This window comes from Equus przewalskii, chromosome 6 (genome assembly GCF_037783145.1).
Source record: "Equus przewalskii isolate Varuska chromosome 6, EquPr2, whole genome shotgun sequence".
Classification (NCBI taxonomy): Eukaryota; Metazoa; Chordata; class Mammalia; order Perissodactyla; family Equidae; genus Equus; species Equus przewalskii.
In genome coordinates, this window is record NC_091836.1 from 21,405,251 (window position 1) to 21,430,027 (window position 24,777).

A 24,777-nucleotide genomic window follows, 5' to 3' on the forward strand; every position below is an offset into this window, starting at 1 on the left:
TTCTTTGTTTTCTGTCTTAAGCTATATGGAATATGTTTTATATGCTTTTAGTGATTTGGAAAATACGTCCTATTTTCCATATGATGTTACTGGTTACCTTTAAGTATTAGAAACATTTAAATATGTACTTTAAACTGTTTTTACTGTGATATTAAAGAAAAATGCATAAAATACATGTTTTGTATTGAACAATTATTAAGCAAATAACTATATAAACACTATCTTTTACTTTCAACCTTTCTGTATCCTTAAAGTTTTGATGTGCTTTTTTGCGAGAATGATATAGCAAGGTTTTTATTTTTAGTCCAGCATGGCTGTCTTTGTTTTTTATTTGGAACATTCAATCATTTAGATTTAATGTCGTTGCTGACATGTTTGCATTTAAATCCACCACCTTATTCTGTGGTTTCCGTTTGTTCGACCTGGTCTATGTTTCTTTTACTCCCCTTTCTTGCATTTGTTTGGATTTATGGAGGATTTTAAAGAATAACTTTATTTTTCTTTCAGCCAGTTTGGAAGTATTTACTCCATTTCTATTCGTTTGGTGGAGACCTGAGAAATTATTATATGGGCACTTAATTTATCAAAGTCTGAAGTTAATGGATATCTCTTGTCTCCTTAGGATAATATGAGAACCTTAGAATATTTTTTTTCCACCACCTTCCTGGCTTATATATTATTATTGTCATGTAGTAATTCTTTCTTTTTTTATCCCTTTAACACTATTTAATAGTATTAATTACTATTTATTAATAGTATTTAATGCTACCTTTTAATATACTCAATGTTTAGCTTTACCCACATATTCACTATGTTCTGAGTTCTTCATTTCTTCTTCTTCTTTTTTGGTGAGGAAGATTGGCCCTGAGCTAATGTCTGTGCCCATCTTCCCCCATTTTGTTTGTGGGATGACGCCACAGCATGGCTTGATGAACAGTGTGTAGGTCCATGCCTGGGATCTGAACACATGAACCCCAGGCCGCCAAAGCAGAGCATGTGAACTTAACCACTATGCCACCAGCTGCACCCATCTCCATTGCTTCTTTAATCTCAGTCCTTCTATCTGGGATTACTTTCTTTCTGCCTGAAGTACATCCTTTATAGTTTCCTTTGGTTAAGCTCTGCTCATGGTGAATTCTCAGTTATTGTTGGTCTGAAGCTGTCAGTATTTCACCCTCATCTTGGAAATATACTTTTTTTTTTTTTTTTTTTGCCAATAATAGATTTCTAGATGGGCATTTGCTTCCTGTTCAGTGCATTGAAGATACTTTTTTGAATTCTGGGTGCCACTGCTGCTGTTGAGAAGTTGATTATGAGTGTAACTGTTGCTCCGTTGAAGTAATCTATCTTTTAGGATTAAAAAACTTTTTTTTTCTCTTGTGTTCTTCAATTTATCTATGCTGGGACTGGGTGTGGATTTCTTTTTATTTAAATTCTTCTAGGAATTTGTTTGGCTTCTTAAATCTGTGAATTGGTATCTTTCATTAATTCTGCAAAATTCTCAGCCATTATCATTTCAACTATTGCCACTCCCCTCCTCTCTCTTAAAAAACATACGCTATAATTTTTTACAGCTTCCTTGCAGAGATTTATTGCAGATATTTAAAAACTGATCTTTCATTTCTTAGACATAGTAAGAATTTTAGGCTAGCTTGATAATTCCAGTGTCTGAAGTTTTTGCTGATCTGTCTCTGCTCTTTGTTGTTTCTGCTGGTTTTCACTCCTCTTACTTTACCTGTTTTATTATTTTTGACTGTATGAATGTCATTGCCCTGATAAATATTATTTTTAGAGATTGTTTGAGGCATAGTATGAAGGTGCATTCTTCAGAGAGGATTTATTTTTACTTCTGCTGCATGCCTAGGGGAACTGCCCATCTGGAACCACGTTAGATTAAATTCACGACCTGAGGTCCACTCCTCAATCCCCACCCCGGCCAACCAGATTATGTGAATTTCAGCTACAGATCTGCTCAGGAGCTGCTTATATCTGCAACTTCTCAGGTAACTTTTGCCTTCACCCTTTCTACCCTCTTCTGACCAATGCCAAGGAACTTTTCTACTAGTAGACTGGGTGGTGGTCATGAGGGATGGTGGTGGAGGGGGAGGCTTACTTCTACTTCACCCTTATCTTGAAGATGGAGTCTTTTAGGGTCCCAGCTTTGTGTGTGTATGTAGGGGAGGAGGGGGTCACCAGACAAATGTTGCAGTGACACCTGTCCCTTTTGTCTAGTTCAGGCACTGAAGTTTGATGTCAAAAGTGGAGCTCAACTTCGCAGAGATAGACACTCTCAGGACAAAGTCTGCTTAATTGTTGTGTTTTCCTGGTTGGATTTCTAATCTCACTCACACTTTGGCCTGGTAATTTCTTGTATGCTGTCAGGTCTTTTCTGCTTTTAAAGAGATTTAATAAATATCTTTCTGGAATTTTTAGTTTTTTCCAGCAATAGTGTTGGTTCAAATTTTTAGCCCATCATAATCTCACAAATGGAAATCTATTTATATATTTTTTGAGGATAAAAATAGCAAATAAAATAACGTTTTTTGACTATGGACATATAGGATAAGAAATTTGACATACATTTTACTTTTTTTCACTATCACTTTTCTACTTTCCTCTTCCCTCCGTACTTTTCCATCTGTTTTAATGTAAACTGGAGTTTTATTAATCCAGTATATTAATGAAAAAATGTGTTTATTTTTGTGTTATGTGTCTTCTCTTTCAAGAATTATTTCTGACATTTGCATTTAGTTTGCAATTATGCTTATGGTAATTATTTAGATTTACCTTTAGTAGACTTCAGTAGTCAGCAAATAACTTCTCCCATTCTTAACTCAGTTATATATCTTTTAAATATATTGAACAGATTATTTTTTAGAGCATTTTTAGGTTTGCAGTAAAGTTGAGGGGAAGGTAGAGAGATTTCCCATATACTCTCTGCCCCATTCATGTGTTGATGCAAATAATACGTAATCAATCTATAAGTAAAAATTGGGGTGAGTTTATTATGAGCCAGGTTTGAGGACTCTAGCCTGGGGCCTTCCTTCCCCAAGGAAGGAAGGGCACCAAAGAAGTGGGGTGTACAGAGTGGTTATATGCAGTCTTGGAACAAAGAGCATACATCACATACGACAGGAATATCTCTTTTACTACTGTCTTGAGATGCTGAGCTGGCACAGCAGGTTGGTGGTTAGCAGGTGAGTGATCACAAGGTGAGCAGAGCAGGTCAATAATTAATCCTTAGTTTCGAGGAAGAGATGCTTATCCTTAAAGAAATGACGATATGGAGGGAAGTTACATCCTTATCTTTAAGGGCATCATTCTTGGCTTTGGGACATAGCAAATATTTAAAGCAGATGAACAATGCATGCTAAACAGGCCATGTCAGGCCATTTTGGAAAAACAAGGTCAGGCTGAATTAGATTTACCACCAAATGGCTTCCTCATTTACTCCAATATATCCTATTGCTTTTCATTTATTTATGACATGCCTCCCCCATTATCAACATCCTCCACCAGAGTGATATATTTGTATCACTGTGCAATTGATGAACCCACGTTGACATATCATTATCACCCAAAGACCATAGTTTACATTAGGGTTCACCCTTGGTGTTGTATATTCTGTCGGTTTGGACAAATGTATAACGACATGTATCCACCGTTATGGTATCATTCAGAGTATTTTCACTGCCCTAAAAAGCCTCTGTGCTCACCAATTCCTCCCTCCTTCTCCCCTAGCCCCTGGCAACCACTGATTTTTCACTGTCTCCATAAATTTTGCCTTTTCCAGAATGGGAGACCCATTTCCTCCTGGCTGATGGCCTGGCCTCACCACCTATTTCACACTCAGCTCCACTGAGCTGGTATTTAGCAGAGTCTCCTTCTGAATTCAAGCAAGAGGTTAACAGTAAGTCTTAGTTTTTAAGACTTTTGGGTATCTTTGATTTTTTCCTGCGATTTTATATTTTAGGGGCAAATGAGGGAAGGTCTGAGTTAGGACTGCTAGTCAACGAATATTTTAAATGAGAAGCCCTCCTTCTTTATTTCCTTGCTCCTTTTCACTGTTTCTTTAACACTAAGGGAGGATGATTTATCATAAAAAGAGGAACACGATTTACTCAGCTCTTTCTGCACTTGAAGTCCAAAAAAGAAAAAAAAAATTTACCATGTAAAGGAAAACAGTGCTCCATCGCAGACTTGCAGGAGAAACATGTGCAGCAGTGACGGGGACAGTGTTCAGCCTCGAGTGACCTCTTCTTTGTAAAGTTTGGTGATCCCACTGTCTCCAAGGCAAAGAGGGAAGGGGCTGCTGCTATGAATGTCAGGGAGGGTGGTAGGGGCCACGGGGCCTTGGCAAGCAACCTGGTAGAGTTGCCTTTCATGGAACTGGGATGCCAACCTTCTAGGGTCTTCTGTCCTCTCCATCCTGAGGAAGTAAAGCACATACTAGAAGTGCTCATGCTCCATCTTCCATTTCTAGGAAAAAAAAGGCAGTGAGAGGTGTGTATGACCTCCCCTCCTAGGTGAAGTCAGGGCATGGGGCTGTGATATGGCCTGTGGCCCCTAGAAGCCATCCTGGAAGTGAGAACCAAAGGGAGCCAATATCTAGGTTTTGCACAAGATGCAGCAGTTGTGGGGTGTGGGTGTATATCCACATTTCAGAGAATCAGGAGGGTTCAATGCAATGGGGAATCAGAGGAGGCCTGGGGAATCAGAGCAGAGTTTGATGCATTGAATCCTATGGAGCAGCAGAAAACAAGAAAGGGATTCAAAGCAAGTGTCAGCAGCTGAGAACTGGGAGGTGGAAACCAGAAGCAGAAATCAGAGAGAATCTTTGAGATGAGAGTGGGAGGGAGAGGAGCCTTCAGAGAGACCGAAAGCTGGAGGGAACCTTGGTGTGCTGGGCTGATGTGGAGAGGAAGGAAGGCAAGACAAATTGAATGGCGCCCTTGAAAAGAGTGGAAATGGAAAGACACTACCAGCATGAGGAAGCACAGGAAAAAACTGTGCGTGATGATTTAAACTGCATTTGCAGGGTGGCAGCATTTGCCTGGGGGAGGAGGGGCTGTAATTGAAGTTCCAGAAGCATGGAGACATTTAGTGGAAGATTAACTCAGGAGAGCATTGTGTCTGTAGAAGGAATAAGATAACTGGCCCGTAGTGGGGAAGTGACGGGTGCTTCTGATTTCCCATCAGAGTGGGAACCAGGTAGCAGCTCTTTGCTTTGTCCTCGTAGTGCTGGGCTCTGCCTTAACCCCCAAAGACAAACACATTCCTCATGGTAACACCATGCCCCAGCTCACCGATGAGTAGCGAATGTATCATCTGGAGAACTGATGTGTCTCACCCTTCCTGGAAGCTGTCAGTTGTGACCTGGAGCTGGGCTGCCTGCTGGTTCCTCTAGCTAATGAATAACCAATGACTGCATAATGGATGGATGAATGGATGAGTGGCTATGGAGGCCACAGAGGTCCCTGTGAGCCTTGGTGGACATTGTCATTGCATGAGCAGCCCCCTCCATGCCTGCTGTTCAGTCTAGGTCTTCAGGTTTTCCAGGGCTCCTTGAGCAGTAACCCTGTCTTTGTCCCTGTGCCTGCTAACTCTGGCACATCAGGGGTCAGTCTCTCTCCATTCTAGGGTGGGGGGGCATGATGAGTGTCTAGAAAAGCAGAAGGCTGGATTTTGTTTCATTCACAGACCAAGGAAAGTTGAGAGACGTTGAGGGAAGCTGTTGTTTGGGCCTTAACTACCATCTCTGTGCCAAGCTTAGGGCTTCTCACAATAAACCTTGACATCAACAAGTTTGGTTCCCTGATGTACAGACTCACGCATCACCACAGTGTTTTCTGGAGAAGTGGAAGTTACATGGCACATGCCAGAACTTCTTTCTGTAGCTGAGTCCTCTGGGAGCCTAGGTCTCCCCTTTGCTTCTCCCAGGAGCACGGAGGCAGCTGGAGCAGGCTTTAGCTGATATCCTCCTGCCTGGCACCCGGATCAGCACAGAAAGCCCTGTAGTGGCCTGGGCAGGGCTGCCAGTTCTGGAAAGAGGTCTCCTGTGCTGGTGATGGGCAGATGTCTCCTCTTCTCTATTCTGTCCTGGGGGAAGTCACATTCCCTAGTGCAGAAGAGGAAATGAAGCAAACTACTATCATAGATTTATTTTGATTGCACAGAAAAATCTCATCTGCATATGTTAAAGTAATACAGGCAATAGCCAAGTAAGTGCATTATAAACATATTTTCTTAAGATAGAAATCTCCTGGTTTTAGAGGAAGATTTGACACTGGTGCCTCTTGGCCCACGAGGTACTTGATGATCAGAAAGAACAGATGGGACCTCCCATGTCTGACCTCTGAGGGCCCTAGAAATGCTAATGTTTTTCCACAGCCTCCCCTACCTGCCTGCCACAATGCTCGACATTTCCATGATAGTCACTCCCTTAGATTTAAGGAACTGAAGCTGCTTTTAGAAATGTAAATGTTGTCTGGGAAGGGTAACATATTAAGCCATAATTTGCATTAGCTTGAATTAATTTATCAGCTTAGCGGTAGTCTCCTATGAGTGCTCAGAAGTGGAAACTGGTTTTGATTAGGGCTGGGGAGGGAAGTGTGGGCAGCTGGCCCAGATGGCAGGGCAATGTGGTCTCCACAGGAGGGCCAGCCTGAGGGCATTGGCTGTCTGGCTGGGGACGAGGAGGACGCAGAGCAAAAAGCAAGGGCACTGGAGCCAACCTTGCATGCTGTTGCTTTTTAGGGACTAGCCTATTAATCACATACATGCCACCAATGCCTTACACGGTTGTCCCCTCATCTCCACATCTGTTTCACCTCCTCTGCCAAAGCCAAGTCTTAGCTGTCTTTGCACCAGCTCTTCTGACTCTTTTCTGCACACGAATAGCAGTATCTTTAAGCCATGGCCTACATCATTCTTATTAAATTGCAGAGTGGCTGGTTTGTCTCGTTGAAATCTGTGGAAATGAAGAGTGCAACCCAAGTTTCCGTGAGCTCTACCAGATGAGGGAACAAATAGGTCATTTGTTTTTCACTAGCTCATGCCTCCACTAGCTAATGCAGGGCCTCTAGCCCACCCCAATGTCTCACCCAGTGGGAGGTGGATGGAGAAAGATGCCATGGAGCAGCTCTTGAATACTGGGGGGAAATCCTCACGGTGGGCCCCTATTTGTTTGGGGGCTTGGGGACAGCTCAGGCTTTGTGACTTGGCAAAGTTTGCCCTTTCCTATATTCCTTGGTGGGTAGAGCTGACTCCTGGGAAAGAGGTGGGGGCATAAAGGGCCTAGGAGCTTCCTCAGAAAAGAGACCTAGATCCTAACCCTTTGCCTTTCAAATTTCAGTAGTATAAGAACTTCCTGACAGATAAGGATGGTCCTGCATTGAGGTTCTTAGGGAAGAAAAAAGTCCTGAAGGGAACTCACTGTGAGGGCAGAGGAATCGAGGACTGTGCTCAGCCCCAAGGACTTGCCTGCATCTTGAACTCCCTAACACCTCACCCTTCTGTTACGTCAACACTGGTTGACCCAAGTCTGCTCCTTCACTCCTGCCTTTGCGCAGGAAAAAACCAGCACACGTTAACTTGATCCTTCTAAGCTCAAGTGGATCCTCAGCTCTCCTACTACGTGTTTTTATTTAATTTACTCTTCAAGTCTGTAAGGGGCTTTCTATCCTTTTGCTCACTCTCTCCTCAACCTCCAAAAGCCCTCTCCTCTCTTGGCAACTGACAACCTACATTTCATTTTTCCAAGAAAATAGAAGATATCAGAATGGAACTATATTTGTCCATCACCAAATTCATTAACCTACTGTCTTCTGAGAGCCCTGTATGCTGCCTCCATCCTGTGTAACGGATGAGCAGGCCCTGCTCTATGGAAGGCCAACGCCTCCACCTGCAGCCTTCCGACTGTTGTGTCCCTGCTCCCATCCCCATCACTCTATCCCTCACCTCACTTCAGTGTTTTTGTACCTCTGTTAAGTTGTTTATTTTCTGTCACCACTTCCTCTGTGAATGTAAACTCCAAGTGTCTAAAAGAGTGCCTGGCATAGAGTAGATGCTCAATAAATATTTCCTGAATAATATAAATACATGAACATAAGAAAAGTGGAAAACTCCACAATTCTGGGTGCATTCTAACCACAAAGGGGTACTATCAAGTGTTCTGATATAAAGTGAATGGCAAGATGTCACTTCATGACATTAAGCACAAGTTGAAAAGTACAGATGATAGGAAGCCCAATAGGAAGTCACCATCACAGAAGGGGCTACCATGGGCATCAGAAGGTGAGGCAATGGAAGCGGAACAATGAACAAGCGTAAGACACCCCTGTGGATGTCTCTCTCTTAAGCCGGACTTCAGAACAGCTCTTCCCAACTCCCTTATTCTTTTCCAGGTGGGTTCTAGGACCCTGGTGAAGAAGGGCTTCTGGCAAGTTGCCCCTCCAAGTCAGCAGAGATTCCTAGACAAACTGAAGGCCAGAAGTGTGCGCAAGTTTGGCTCAAGCTGGAAGCTCACACTGGGAACAATCCAAGGACCCTCAGAGAACAGTCGTTCTACTCCGGGTGGCAAGAGAGGAATATTAGGCTAGGGAACTCAGCAAGTTACAGCGAGGGTGTTCTGGCCTCTTCAAGGACATTGGCATTTTTGCTTCCATTTTAAGTGTGTGCATTGGCCTTTCCCCAGTACATCCTTCAGAGTCCCAGGCTAAGCAGACAATGGGAGGGCAACTCATAAGCCAGGCATGGAATGGTGGAAAAGTTGTGGAGAAGAGCTTCTCAAGACAGTGACGAACAAGGGGATGGTGCCTGCTGCTTCCCTCAACCAATAGGTTCCAGGCAGGTTAGGTTCAGGGCAGGAGATGACCTGAGGGCACCACAGGTCTTGGGGAAGGAACTGGATGAGATGTAAGTTCTTCTGGCCTCTTGTTTCAATAAACCTATGATGAAAATGATAACGGTGATCACAGAACCATAGCCTGTAAACTCTGTGAAGACAGGCAGAAATTTGGTCTCTCTATACCATTGTGACATCCACCTGCCTAGCATCTGACACATGGCAGGTGTTCAAAAAATATTTGTTGATTTAATGAATGAAGAAGTTTTTCTAATACTGAATTCATAGATGAAGAGTAGGAATATAATGCAAATATAAAATATCCTTATCTTTTGCATGGATGAAAATGAACTTGAGCCAAAAATATTCCCATCTGGGATGTCTAGATCAGATTGGTGGGTGGTAGGAAAAGTGTTCCTGTGAGTGTCCTAGGACTGTTGTCCTCTGGAATTGGGGTCTGGGGCAGGATTAGGGAGATATAAGTAAATACTCAGGGCAGGGACTCAAACTCTTCCTGGCGATAAAACTCCGAGGATGCCCAGGAGTATTAACGTGCACACAGAAGAAACAGGATGGGTAGTGAAAGAATACCCACCATGACATTGTAAGGAGTTGTAGAAACAAGAAAGTTTGTACCTGTGTTTATTTTTGGTTGGGTATATGTTAATCTCTGATTTCCTTTATTTTCTCTTCTTTCCTTTCCTCTACAGCAAGTTTTCTCAGCCTTGCCACTCTTGACATTTTGAGTGAGATAATTCTTTGTTAGGCTGCAGGAGGTGCTGTCCTGTGCATTGTAGGCTTTTTAACAGCATCCCTGCCCTTTGCCCACTAGATGCCTCTAGCACCCCCTAGTTGTGACACTCAAAATTGTCTTCAGATGTGGGGGTGGGGGGGGGGTTGGGGTGGGGGGAGTGCAAAATTGCTCCCGGCTGAGAAGCACTGCTCTACTATTTTATGTGAGAAGGGCTGGTCCTCATGTAACTCACTGGCTGGAAGAGGATGTCTATTGCCTGGAGAGCACGGACTTGATGGGTTACGGTGACCTCCGCTGGTGTCTCCAGCAACAGCCTCTTCTCACAGGTGGCTCCCACTCCCGCTGGGCAGGTCCACTGTGACTTCAGCTCCTCGAATATGCTTCTTCCTTTTGGTGACAGAATGCTATTGTGCATGTTCAGCTTCATTGATTTGGAGGATCAGATAGCACCAGGTTCATGAGGGGAAACTCAGGTCCCGTGGTCGCTTGATATTTCCTGGTTAGGTGTTTAGTATCTGCTGCGGCCCAGTAACAAGCTGGGAATGGCTTCTCAGAAGGAGAGGAGGGCAGGTCTTTACTCCCATACCCTGGAGGTCTGTGCTGTGATTCCCCTACCGGGGCTTCCAGAGGTCCCGTACAGCCTCCTGATTTGCCACAGACACTTTGAGTGAGGTTGTGTCTGCTGGGTCAAAGCCCCAGTGGCAGGGCTGCTTGTCCCTTGCTACTTCCGGTCTGGACCCACTCACAACACGCAGCCTTACTGGTTCCTTGGTAAATGGGTCACAGAAGCATGCCTGTTGTGACACATGTTGCTTACCCAACCCAGAGAGACTCAGGGTAGCACCTGTGGATAACTGGAGACATAGAGAACCACATCCTCATCTTCCCTCCTCCTGGGCCAAGGGCAGCATCTATTTGGAGTTGAGACCATTTCTGTAGAAGTTTCTTTTGGGAGCTGTGGAATGCTAATCACTGCCTCAAAGGGAAACTGGCAGGCAGAACTCTGCTGGGTGTTTTCCCAAAGACTCATTCTCATGCATCAATCAATTATTAGCATTTGTTTTCTCCAGCTTGTTAATTAAACACAGATACTGTGTCTGTATGTTTCAGTGCCTGAGTTGTCACAGCACCTAATTTGCAAGAAAACATGGTTAGGCTGGGTCCCTCACCCTGTGTGCCCCTCCTTAGCTACTCAGTGGTGTGTTCCTCCCTAAGTATTAACAGTGAGCAAATGTGTAGACAAGGACCCTATAGTCAACCTTCCTTGCAATCTGGGAATCCTTTTCTACAATGTTCCAGCAGAGGACCAGAAGAGACGCAGGAAATTCACTTTGTAGTGAAAGAATGCATTCCGTCGTTAGGGAACTGCAGATGTCAGAAACTCCTTCTCATACTGAACTTTGTGTAATCAGGCTTACGAGTCAGCACTCAAGTGCCAGCTTATTCCCTTGTAGGTATTTTAGTTTCAATTAGGAGACCTTGGTTATTGTCTTCAGGTCCCGAGAGTTTGCTTCCCAAAGACATGTTTAGCTGAAACTAAAAGATCTTCCTTTAAAAAACAGAGCTCTCTATTAAAAACAAAAACACGCAACAACAACAAAAACTCCAAAATATCAAACAAAGTCCAATCATTGGAACCTTGAGTAAGAAGCATCTTTCAACTTAACCTAAATTTTTCAATTATAGTTTAAATCTTTTTGGATCGTTAGCATAGCTTTGGGGCTTCTGGCCATTTGTTATTTCCTTTTACAGATGAGAAACCTCTGGTCCAGGAAGGCTAAGCAACTCATTTAAGTGTTCACAGAAAGTCTTAGGGCTAGAATTCAAATCTTGCTCTGCTGGGAGACACAGCCCTTGTGTTTTCTATCATTCCACCTGAGCAAGGAGCCTCTGACAAGTGAGATTCAATATATGATTGCTTTCTCAAAATCAGAAAGAAAGCCTTAGTTTGTTGAGCAATTTTTCTTCTCTGCTCCTAAAACAGAACCATACGAATCACCTGCATTTGCCAGAATGAAGAAACTCATTTCTAACTTGTTCAATAAGTTTTCTCTCCACCTGGCTTTCTCTTGCTTGTGACTATGTTAGTTGGTGTTTGATGAAAACTTGCTCTAAGCTTGATGTTTTCAATCTTTTCCAAAGCTATTTCTTTGAATGTATCTGCTAGAGTCCTCATAGGAACCAGTCCTAAATGGTAGTTACAAGGCCTTGGTTTATACTAGACACCACTGATTTCTAGAAGGGCCAGGACCTTCCAGATCAGCATTTGGACAGCAGATTCAGGTGGGGCCTCACAAGGGCATCAAGGACCCACTCAATAGTAAGTGCACACTTACCTGGTGCCAAACATTATGCTGCAATCGGTTGCAGCGAATAGTTTCGAAAAGTATGTGGAGGGATAAATCATATTGAAAGTAAATAAAAAACAAAAATAGATTTTTAAGAAGTGGTTTTGCCAGTGGGACAAGCATCTCAGGCCCCAGAAGGATACATTAGTTCTGAAGTTCTCATCAATCTCTGGAGATATGCAGCCACTGTCTGGGACATCAGTAGCCCGAAAGAGCAGTCTCATCAAGCTTTTTTGAGTTTTATGAATGTCCATTCTCCTGCCTTTCGAGACCTTGGCTAGGGACCTATGCTTTTTTGTCAGTGTGAATGAATTTGATGCTTCCTTAATAATCCATCTGTATATGTAACGCTGTCATTCGAGCATGTGCTCACTCCTAGGCTCATCTTTCCAACACCTCCATGAACTATATTATCCCTCTTTCTCAGATAAGGAAACTGAGGCACAGAGGTTAAATAATTAGCTAAGGTCACATAGTAAGTGGCAAGGCGGGATTCAACCCTGGGTTGGCTTAACTCTCTTCTCCTTCCTTCTTTCATGCCCCCAAATTATCAACTTGAAGAGCCCCAGGGTTGCCTGTTCTAGACATTCACACCTGCTCTTTAGTCATCAGTGGCTGCATTTCTCCTGGGATGCTCTGGGGGAAGCTGCTTCATGGCCTTGTCTCTCCTGGTCTGCTGGTCCACAAAAGAGAGAGAGAGTTTAGAGCTTTGCTGTCTTCAGACAGAGACCTCAGGCCCTGCTGTTGGGGCAGCTGTCCCGGGGTTGGATCTGTGCTTCATTATGACTGTGGTGAATGCCACCACTTGTCTGTAGCCACCACAAGCCCAGTGACCTCAGCTAAATGGTCCTGACTTCTTCCCCAGAGAGTCAGCATTTGGGTGGAGGGGAGTGGCTGGTGAGAGGAGGAGAGGACTATGCTATTTCCTCCAGAGCCCATCACTCTCTTGCTTCCTACTGTCTCAGCTGAATGACATTTGTACCAGCTGCTCCCAAAGGGAGTCACTTTGGTGAAATGTCACCAGCTTCAGCACGAACGATCCTTTTCCATCCTTCATTTCTCTCCCTGCCACCTCCCTTCCTTTCCTCAAGTGCCTTTTTTCCTTCGAAAGGACATCGCCTTGAAATTCAAGTGCAGGAAAAAGTAATTACATTTTTTTCTTCAGGTCTGCCTCTCAAAAAACCTCCAAATCATCTCTGGCTGAAACACAGGGATTATTCCAGAGGGAAAACGTTATTAGTCGCAGCCTTGCCTGCTTCCCTCTCTGGGTCTCACCCACCGCTTACTTTTCTCCCATGCTGAGGGCAATATTGACAGCGTGGTTGATGGCTGCTGCCTCCCGCCCCTCTTTGCACCTTGAGAGCTGAGGACCCTCTCCCAGCAGAGGTCAAGCCTCTGGTTCAATGTCACACAAGTAGTAAGTGGTGGGCTTACCTGGATTCCCAGCCAGGGCTCTCTGACTCCAGAGCCATGCTAATAATAATTCTGCCATGTCATGGCAGAACCAAAAATTGGGGGACATCATCTGACAAATGATTTACTTTTTCTGGCTTATTGCTTTTTTCAAATTTTTAATATGAAAAGCCACTTGAAGTTACAAAAATGAAATCATATTTTGTTATAGACTTAATAAAATCATTATTGGAAAGAATAAATGATATGTGATTGGAATTATCCCAGGAAATCCAGCACTCAGAGTTGCTATTTGGTGGGAATTACACTTGACCTGGAGTTAAGAGTCCTAGATTCTTGTCCAGGTTTAGCCCTTAACTGGCTATGTGATATTGGTTAAGTTACTTCACCTCTCTTATTTTCTTAGTTGGTGAAGTGAGAGTTGGGTCAGATGAAGTCTCAGGATCTTTCTAGAACTAGTGTTCAATGACCTTGTTTTTCTAGGTAGAGACTACATTATTTGGACTGTCAGCAATATATAGATGAGATTCTAACTTTAGAAATGATTTTGCTCCTCTCCCATTTTGGGCAAATCTTGGCAACACCTGAATCCAGTCCTTTGTCATCTGGGACCCTCTCTGTCCCCTGGGGAGTCTACTTTCTTTTTTGCCAGACTGAACCCTGGGAATTAATTTTTCTGATTTTTCCAGAAAAGTGATCTCTTGGACTTGCCTCCCTGCTTGCTGCTTTCCCTTCCCTCATGCTAGACTCCCACCGCCGCCTCCTTCTCTCAACCTCCCTGGACTTCCATCCCCTCCCTTCCTGCTGCTTCCACGTCATGCCTCCCCCAGCATCGCTCACGCTCTCTTTTGTATTTCAGTCTCTCTCTGAGCTGGCTCCTTCTTCTTGACGTAAAATATAGGCTCGGATCTCCCTGTACTGAAAGGGACAAATAAACAGCCCCTGCCACAGAGGACAAAATCCTCTCCTCCCCTCCCATTGCTTCCTCTCTTCACTGCCCCCACCCTGTTTAAATTTTCCTGCCCTTTCCACACTTCTGAACTGTCCTTTAAAGATAACCAGCGATAGCCTATTCTTGAAACCCAACAACCATTTCTCCTCATTTTCCTTGACCTTTCTGTAGCATCTAGAGCTGTCACTTCTACCTTTCTGAAACACTCTTATTTGGCTTCAGTTGTCACTACGCTACCCAACTCTGTCTCCTTCAGTTTGGGAGGTTCTGACTTTGACTCATTTTCTACTTTCTCAGAGATGGCATCTAATTTCATGGCTTCCACTAAATCTCTGAGATTTTGACACCAAATTTCTAACTGCCACATGGACATCTTCACTTGAGTATCCCTTTGTCACCTTACTCAATTATTTTTAGTGGAACTTATCCTTGGTCAAAAGTCTGCTTCCCATCCAGATTTCCCATAGCTGTCCATTTTCTGTCATTCAGTGAAGTGGGTTTGAAATCCAGTCAATGTCCCTCATTCCTCCTTGTCCCTGACCCACTCCTCATTCATCCGTCACTGAGACTGCTCTATTTGTTCTTCCTAAAGTCTCTCAAATGTCTACCCTCCTTCTATTTCTGCACAAAGCATCTCTTAACTACTCTTTAATTTCTTGATTCTCCATCCCATCGTATTTTCCTCTATGCCAATAATCCTTCTAAAATGTCGCTTTGCACATTTCTCTGTATTCTTCTGCTTCCTGCCTTCCCAGTCACTAAACAAACTTTCAGAGCTTCCGGAATAACACTCAAACTCTCAGGTTGATGTTTAAAGGCACCCAAAATTTGCTCCTAATTTATTCTACTCTTACCTCCCATGTATATTCTTCTTCTTAGATAAACAGTGCAGGCTTTTCTCTGCCTCTTTGTGTATCTAGAGCTTATGTCTTCAATCCCATGTGCTTGGGCAAGTAAATGGGCCTCCGTGAGACTCAGTTTCCTCATCTATAAAATGATGATAAGACTTCCTCTGATTTCCTCAGGAGGCTGTGAGGATAAAATTCACTTATTCAGCAAACATTCTTGGAGAGGTACTTGCGATTTTCTAAATATGTATGTGCCAGGTTCTGGGAATTTGCAAAGATAAATAAGTTATAGCCCTCCCTTTGTAACCACGGGCCCTCCAGGACCAGTTCAACTGATTCTATCTCTTATCAGTAGAGTGATTAAGAATCGCCTTTCAGAACATCTGCAAAGTCAGGTAGCCAGGGCACGTGCAAAAGAAGAAATTGTGGCCTGAAATGATTACAGAACCAAAGATCCTCCTTCCCACGGAACCCATGACCGGGACACGACAAGAACTTGAAAGTTGGACTCTTATCTGAAGTGAAGGGTCCCTCATTCAGGAAGATCCAGTGTTAAAATTCCTTCCCCACCTCATCAAAAATGTTTAGAACCCCATCGTAAATGTTTAGAACTCTGCCATAAATATTTAAAACCTTACCATAAATGCTTGAAGCCCACCAGTCAAAACCTGTTCCACCCGTCTTTCGTGTGCCAGCCTGTTCTCCTTAACCTCTTAAATTTTGCCCCAAATCCTGAATCGGGACGACAGATCTGAGGGCACACGTCCCCGTCTCCATGCAGATTGATCTCACAGAATAAAGCTGATCTCCTTTCCCAAAGGCTGGTGCCATACTTAATTGGCTTGGTTAATGTGCATGAACGGAGAACCCCAATTTTGTGTGGTAACACCTTGAGTTGCTCAGGTAACTGGGGAAACACATACTTAAAAGCCCGCAGCATCAGTAGGTGGGATGAGCAAGAATTGGCTGAGCTGGCTGCACACTGCCCAGCCTGGCCCTGCTTCCCTGACCCAGACCTTCTCAGGGCTCTTCTAAGTCACTGCCAGCAATGACTGCCTCTCCTCTTCCCATTCCCTCAGGGCCCAGCTCTCCCTAATGTGAAAATGAGTGATAATGGATGCTAATTTAATGTGTTACTTCTTCCAGGTGACATATTTACATTTTAATAGGAGACAATTCAATGGAGGATATTTTAAGTCCTATGGCAGGTGGGTGGGGACATAGTTTGAGTTAGGGAGGATTTGGGGGGCCTCCAATCACACTATGTTGGCACTCATTGATTCTGCTCATGGGGATGGCTCCACTCCAGAGTTCAGAGATGGGGATCCCTCCCTGGTCTGTGCCAACTCCCCACGCTATCCGAGTACTCTAGAGTGTGGGAGTCTCAGTGCAATGACTGATGAGACATCTGTTCCATGATGGCCTATTACCAACAATTCATTACTGCAAAATGGACTTACCCTCATTAGCCCAGGAGCTCTGAGTTTAATGTGGCATTCTGCAATCTCACAGATTCTGCTGCACACATTGAAGGCGTGCATCACATTTTATAGAGCCAGGAAACCTGAACTTCAGAAACAATGGAGATTTAGCATGCCTCCTGAATTAGTTGACATATTTACTCTTCATGAATAAGGCTGTTTTGTAGACAAACACTGTAGCTTACAGCCTCATTATTAGAAATTAGTTCGCCCCACTGCTCTGCCCAAGGACGCGATTCTCCTTGGGGAACAGTTTTGCTCTTATCATCCTGGTGCTTGCAGGAGGTGAACGGGTTTCTGAAGTCCTGGCCTGGGAAGGTTTCTCCTGGCGCGGTTCTGGGGAAGGGGCTGGGTGTGCAGTCTCCAGTCGGCCCTTCATCACGACTCACCTGTGTGAAATGTGCACACTGGGCCATTTTGGGAAGGTTTCTTTTTTCATTGTGATGCCTTCCAGCAAAACCATGGTCATATAGCCACAGTTTTTTGGGGAGTGAATTATCCAGAGCCAGTAATCAAATAATAATGTGCAACAGACACGGTGTCAATTTCATAAACTTTTGATATTATGGGCACTGCCGTTGATGCGTGAACTCCTTGCCTGGGCTCAGCTTATCCTCGGGAAATTACACAGCTTCTTGTCACACTCCCACAAAATGACCGTTCTTCCAGCCTTCTTTTTCTTCAAGGGCTCAGGGATCTCTACGGTACCTTCCAGCTAGAAATTTCCATGTTGCCATTTACCAAACTATCAATCAGAAATTGGGGGATTCTTTAAAACCCATTCCCCAAATTCCAGATGTCCTGCCTTATTGGCGGTGGTGATGGTAGACAGAGGAGGATAACATTTTGGGGCCAAATTATGGTCAATTACTTAATTTTTTCACTTAGGAGTTAAACTTGGTACACTCATTTTTTTTGCTCTGATATGTCTCATAAATGTATGGTAACCTGTCTCCCAGGCTAACAGATACTTATTCACTCAACCACCCATCCCTTTCACAAATATTTATTGAATGCTCATTATTTGCGAAGCACTGGGTTAGGTGCCGGGGCTGTGTTGGGCATGGGGTTCCCAAGAGAATGTTTAGTTTCAGCACAGACAGAAACCAATTAGATTCACCAAATACTTGTTGAGTATTTGCAGTGGATCAGGCCCTTGCGTTACAGGAAACCCAGACACTGCCTGAAAGGTACACCCGATGTCTCTGCAGGTCAGACTAAGAGACATGCTTTCATGCATCGTGTTCCTCCTCTCGCACAATCTGCTTCTTTCCTGCCCAGTGAAGGGGACTCTCATCTGGAGATGACATTGCCATTAGGATTCTTGTCTTAGATCCATGGAGATTTCCCGTGTGAATTGTATGGAAATAGGGAGACTGTCCTCATATTTCAGTAGAACTTTCTTATCTACTGCCTCACCAGCATAAGCTTCTTTCCTCACCACCAACTTCTATTCCTTTCTCCGTTATCATACATGTCTTGAAGGAAAATTAAGAGTCCTATCTCATTTCCATTTACTCAGAAGAAGAGATTATGTGACTTGGGGCAAATTTCTATCCATTCATCAGTTGAGAACTTGTGGATTGTTTTTACTTTTTGACTACTATAAATAAGGCTGTTGTGAACATCCAGTGTTTTTGCTTTCGTGTGGACATACATTTTCCATTCTCTTGGGAATGAAACCTAGGAGTGGAATTGCTGAGTCATCCAGTAACTCTGTCTTTACCTTTCTGTAGAACTGCCAGACTGCTTTCCGCAGCAGCTGCACCATTTCACATTTCCACCAGCAACGTCTGAGGGTTCTATGTTTTCCGTATCCTCGGCAACACTTGCTATTACTTGTCTTTCTTAGCTTAGCCATCCTAGTGGGTGTGAAGTGGTATCTCATTGTGGTTTTACTCTGCATTTCCTTGATGACTAATGACATTGAGCATCTTTTCATTTGCTTATTGGCCATTTGTATATCTTCTCTGGAAAAATGTCTATTCAGATCCTTTGCCCATTTTTAAATTGAGTCATAAAGACTTTATATATTCTAGATACAAGTCCCTTATCAGACATATGATTTGCAAATATTTTCTCCCATTCTGTAGGTTGGATAAGTTTTTAAACTTCTCTGAGCTACAGTTTCCTCATTTGTAAACTTGAAAGAATAATGGTATCTACCTCTTAGGTTAGAATTAAGTGAAATAATAGATGACAGTGAAATAATAACACAGGGCCTGTAATACACAAAGCCCCAGTACATGTTGGCTATTTTACTGTATTTTTTTCCATTTCTTCCTCAGGTTAAGAGCCTTAGTTACATAATCTTGTTTTTTCCTGGAGGCCCCTGGTATATGAAATGCCACTGGAACCTTACTTTCAGGCAGAAATCTTCCAGTAAAGGGCAGGGTAACAACAAGAATCAGGGTCATAGTGGTTGCTCTTTCCTGAGGGTTCCTACTCGTCAGCCGTGCTTCTGGTGCTCTGCAAGCTGGGATGGGGTGGTGGATTCAGTGACACAGCTGCCACTGAACCTGGCCTGTTTCCTCTGGCTGGGACACAGAATACAGCTAGGTCAGCTGGGAGTCCAGGGCCAAAAGGGCAGTGGACCTTATGTAGCTCCTGTGGAAACAGGACTTGGCATGAAAAAGTCAGAGGCCAGAGGCCTGATGCTGTTCTGGCATGTTTTAAAATAGAACCTAAGAAAGTGGTACCCTTGAGAGTTGTCATCATCAGTTAGTGCTGGGAACTCTAAGAAAAGGAAAAACATGTTCCTGATAAGAGTTTTGCCATCACCCTTGGCCGATAAGCCATTGCTCAAACTGTGCAAGATACTTGCTAGGTGACCAGACTCAGTCCCCATTGTCATGATTATGATATTTGGAAAACAAATGCGCACAGGGTTTCAAGGCTAGAGAATGTTGCATATTTATTTGCAAGATGGTGTTAAACCAAAGCCAGGGCAGCATAGCAGCTTTCTAGCATCATTTTTCCCCCTCTGAAACCCTTAACTACTGAGGTTGAAGTTCTTACAAACCCTACAAAGTGAGAGTGTCCCACATCTTTGCTGGTCTTTCTTTCCCTCCTCTCTAGGTAAGTCTCTCCCGGCATTGAATATTTGGTCCTCATCTTGTGTAAGCCACGGGGCAAGGTGCTGAGTGAGATGAAAGGAGAAGACATGGGTCTTTGCCCTTAAAGGTATCATCATTTAGGAACCCTAGACAGCAAAGCCTGTGGCAAAAGGCTGCTAATATTTTATTGGAGAGTGAAAACTAAGGAAGTGGGTGAGGAAGAAGGGGGAACGAGGAAGGGAAGGAGGAAGATGAAACACAAGGGGTACTGACCAGGCTGGCCACTGCTTGAGACAAAGCACCAACAATTGCTTAGTCTCATGACACCATCTTCAGAGAGGCCCTTTGAGCTACTAAATCTAGGGACAGTTTGTCAAAGGGAGGGGCACAGAGAGGGGGTGCTTTTCCATCTCTTGTTCCCTTTCACCAAACTTTGCCCTGAGGACTTAACTAGTTTGTATGACATGGTCGTTCTGGGGCCACTGTGGAAGTCAGACCACACCATTGTGGGAGACTGGACTTGGCCACCCCAAGATATGTCTCTTTGGCACAAGGATTATTTTGGGCTGGTTACTTTTAAAAACTACAGACAGGAAAGAAACTTTGAAAAGCAGAGTTTACTTACCCTTTGTTAAGAAACATTTACCTTGTAAAGGAAATCTCCATCTGCAAAGGTTTCTCCCTTTCTGTACAGGAAGAAGGGGGGATGACCTTATCTCTAGAAACCCTTATCAATGCAGAAGGCAAAGACTTAAATCTGCATAATAACCTGATCCTTGTTCACTGTATGTGTCTGGTAATCTCCCATAACTGACTCCCCCAACCCCCAACATTCTCCTTTGTCTTTAGCTGAAGATGATATTTAAGGTGGTGGCTTCAGCCATTTTGGCGAGTTGCTCAGCTTGCCTGAGCCTCTCCCATATATACTTGTTATAAAGCTTTGTTTAATTTTCTCCTTTTATTCTGTCTCATGTGAATTTAATTTGTTCTCTGGCCAGAAGGACTCAAAGCTGGTAGAGGAAATGTCTTCCTCCCCTCCACCATGCACTATGATACGATGATTGTCTGAGTCTGGAAGAGGTGGCTGGGTGGTGATGGGTGGAGTTCGTATGGAATCAACAGCTGGTGTGGAGCAGGTGGCTAGGGGAGCAAGAGAGGTGGGCCAACAGGCTCTGAGGGGGCACATGGGAGAGGTTGATACAATTTAGGCCGGCACTGCTCAGCTCTGCTAATGCTCTCCTGTTATGTCCAGCCCCCATACTAGAATACGAGCCTCCAATTTTGTGAGAACAAGATACCCTCCCTCTTTGCCTGAGTGGGAAATACAAATTCAGTCACAAATTCTCCATCAAGGCTGTAACCAGCCCCTCTCTGTGAAAAGAGGACAAGTGAAAGAATCTACAGTTCCCACCTCTGTCACTTGTTTGAGAGCATAATTAATATTCATCACCCCACTCTCCGTCATTACTCATTCTAGATTTCTCTCACCTTCAGCTCAAAGTTCTAGGTTGCTTGCCTGGTGGATTGCCTAGTAGGCTTCTCCACTTTAATGTGCATTTGAATCACCTAGGGGTTGAGTTAAAATGTAGAATCTGATTCAGAGGTCTGGTGAGGGCCTGAGATTCTACCCTACAAGTGCTCAGGTCATGCTGATGCTGCCGGTCCATGGACACACTGGGTAGCAAAGACCGCCACTAAATTTATCCCTTCATTGCCCGTAGTTGCCATGTGCTTGCTAGACTGTAGTTGCTGCAATTGTCCCTTTATAGTATCTAACTGTCCCTTCCTTGGCTTTCGAAGGCCTTAGCCCTTCGGGGAGTTGTCACTGAGCTGGTGCCTTTGTTCATTCTGCCAGGCTTTCAGGCTGCTGCTTCTGGACAATGGGGAACGTGGTAAGATCTGTGAACCCCATGGTCATGCATCCATGTGTGTCTCCTTTGCTGAGGCAAAATGACCTTAGGACCCAGTGTGGTGACTGGGTGGGGGTTGGGTGGAGTCCATGCAGCGCTGGTCACTGTGGTGACAACAGAGGTGGAACAGTGCTAAAGGGCCCAAGACAGGTAAGATGCATAAGAAGTGTCTGATAGAGAGGGCTTATGCACCAGTTCAGCAAGCAAGATACAAACATCTAAAACACAAGGCAGAAGAGAGTTTGGATGTGGTCAAGGTGGAGGAGATGACCATGGCCTGGAGTAGATTTTCAGGAACAAGTATGGCTGGACCTGCTCTCAAAGGTCACATGGACATGAGAGTGGTGGAAAGAAAGAGGGAAAGTATTTCAGGTGGTCAAGACCAGCATAAACAAGGACCCCAATGTGGGAGTGCATGAGGTTTATTCAAGGACCAGAATGTGATATGTGTGTGCTGGGGGAGTAGCAATAATAATAGTAGTAATAATGATGATGATAATAATAATTTTAGTAGTAATAGGTAACCTTTATTGAGCACTTACTGTATGCCAGGCACCATTCTGCACTGTTACACTATTGCCTTATTTAATTCTCACAACTACTCTTAAGGAGGGAAAGCCAGGCTGGAGCTAGATTTTGGGGTACCTTGAATGACCACACAAGGAGCTGGGCCTTTGCTCTTGCCGCAGTGGAGTAGCTGTGGGCCCTGGGTAAGACCAACGCCTCACCAACCTTTATATTCTTAATTCCTTCTCTAGGACCTGGCATGTGGGAAACTTCCCATGACTTCATTGAATATTAAAAACAGCTATCCTTAATAAAGCACTCATTAAATTTCAGGCACTGTTTAAAGTGTTTGATGTGGAATAGATTATTTAATTCACATACAGTCCTATGAGGTAGGTACTATTAATATTCCCCTTTAACAGATGAGGAAGTTGAGGCACAGAGAAGTTGTTACTTATGCAAAGTAATAGAGCAAGAAAGGGCCTAAGCTGGGTTTTAGACCCCAGGCGATCTGACTTTAGAGTCCTCACATGTACTTCCTACACTACATGGCCTCTCAAAAGCCATTAGGGAGAAAGATTTGGAAACTATGTTGGAAATTAGGTGGTGGTGAAGGTTTTAAGGCTGGGTGAGCAGGAAGTCAGGTTGGCAGCTGTTTTAGGGGGTAAGAGGATATACTTCATTGGGTCATACATGGTCTCCCTATCTGTCTCCTTCAGAGAGAAGGCATATTCTCCAGGCCTCAAGTATCAGCGGATATGCAACTCTTCACATCAGTAGGTGGTTTTTGTGTATATGTTTTCTCCTTTTCCCCCACAGTGTATTTACACTCAAGATTGAGATAAACATCCATTTGCTTTAACACACATGAAAATATCTTAGCAACTTCCTGCAGCTTTGGCCTGTTGCTAAGCAGTGACCCTACTGTTACCATGGCAACATCATCCGAGACTCCAGAGTGCTGCTGGTACCAGCCTGCTGTTCCTGACATGATTTTAGGAAACCAGGTTAGCAGGGCCTCAGGAGCACATCCGCTCTCAGGAGACGCAGCCTTGCTCTTTCTCTTTGGTCCTATCACAAAGCCCCGTTTCTGCCTGAGGGAGGCTGCCTGGGGAGAGGGGCTCTCCAACGCCTGGCTGACAAGGCCTCTGGTCCGATCTGCTATGCTTCACCTCTCTGCTGTCTCCACATCACTCCACACAGGGAGCCCTGTGGAGTGGGTGTGTCCTGGATGGATGCCCGAGGAGACATAGCGAGCTATTTCTCCACTCTGTTACTGAGAAAGGCACATTTTAGTATCTCTGTCCAGCAGAGAGGAGCTCAGGTGCACCTTGGGGTATGGCCAGGCATGATAGGGGTGTCAGTCAGGGTCCCAGCAGGAAACAGAATCCAACTCAGAGGTTCAAGAGACTTCAATGAAGGGACTGCTTACAGAGGTGTGGGCGGGGCTAAGGTAACAGGTACAGACCATGATGCATTCAGCAATAACAGCGGACTCCATTACCACCATGAGCCTGAAGGGACAGGAGGAGAAAATAGTTTTATAGAAACAATTTTCTAGTTTTAAATCTGGAACCATGTTGGAGGAGCCACCAAGTAGTAGTGGCAGACAGGGTAGAAAGCAAACATTGCGAGAGAGACAGCCCTGAGGAGGAAGGAGGAGCGTGAGAGAAATGCCAGGAACTTCTCTTTTCTCATCCTTTGATCTCCTGCCAGGGCCTCCCATTGAGCAAACTTAACTGGAAACTAGGTAGCCCAGGTGTTTCAGTCTGTTAGGGCATCAGCCTCTGGGGCACAGAGCAGAGAACAGGAGAAGAATGGATTTGGTTGGCACATATAAATGACAAATGGTGGGGGAAATGGGGGAAAACAGACACTACTATGACTGGGTTAACTCTAATGGGCCCGGGCAGGCTAAGAGGACCATAACTCCAACTACATCCACCCATGGGGTAGGACAAGACCCAGACAGCAGGACCCGCGCAGATACTGGGAGGAAGCATGTTTAGCAGGTGGGCATGGCCTCTGGGATAACAGGTGGTCAACATCAGGAAGCCCAAAATATCGTTATCCTAAATGATCCTAACAGCACCCTCCCTGACCCACAGGCAAGGCTGAGAGAGTTTCATAAAAATTTTCCTGCCTCTGGATTGCAGGCCTGAAGAATATCCCTTCCACATCTCCTAAACATTTCCTCTTGCTGCCTCCACTTGGCATTCCTTGGCTCTCAAACTGGTTGTCATTTCTCGGCCCACGTACTTGGGATTGATAAGGTTTAGACTAGGGCAGCATTGGCACTGCCTGGGAACTTGTTAGAAATGCATATTTGCGGGCCCTGCCTCAGATCTAGTCAATCAGGGATGTTTGGGGTGGGGCCCAACAATCATGTTTTAGCAACTCCCCCAGGTGATGCTGGTACACACTGAAGTTTGAGAACTACTGGTTTAGGCTGTGATTAGCTTGCAACCCTCCCTTTGCCCTGGATCCTTGCTGTGCCCTTGCCTCGCCAGGTCTGCCCCATTCTCATGTTCTGTCCCAGCTCAGAGAGCTCTCTCCATGGGTCAAAGCCTTGGGGACCCATTTGCCTGGAAAGAAAGTTTGGAGAGAGATAATCCAAGGGATTGTGGTGATGGGCAGTTCAGGTGGGTGGCTATAGGTAGTTG

General features: G+C 44.4%; 2 long non-coding RNA genes across 3 annotated transcripts in view; one reads left to right on the forward strand and one right to left on the reverse strand.

The window, feature by feature from the left end:
• The first annotated feature begins 1,899 nt into the window (after window positions 1-1,899).
• The window catches only part of LOC139083850 (uncharacterized), an 82,005-nt gene continuing 59,127 nt past the window's right edge, over window positions 1,900-24,777 (forward strand). Inside the window, exon 1 of one of the 2 annotated variants that reach the window (XR_011540849.1) lies at window positions 1,900-2,003. This is a non-coding gene — a long non-coding RNA (uncharacterized lncRNA). Of the gene's footprint in view, window positions 2,004-3,775; window positions 3,911-24,777 lie in introns of those variants that run through there. The other variant, XR_011540850.1, reaches the window with a different exon arrangement.
• Window positions 2,973-5,000, reverse strand: LOC139083849 (uncharacterized). The gene is made up of 3 exons (XR_011540848.1): window positions 4,895-5,000; window positions 4,169-4,479; window positions 2,973-3,266 (listed from the first exon to the last, which is right to left on the reverse strand). It is a non-coding gene; the product is annotated as an uncharacterized lncRNA (long non-coding RNA).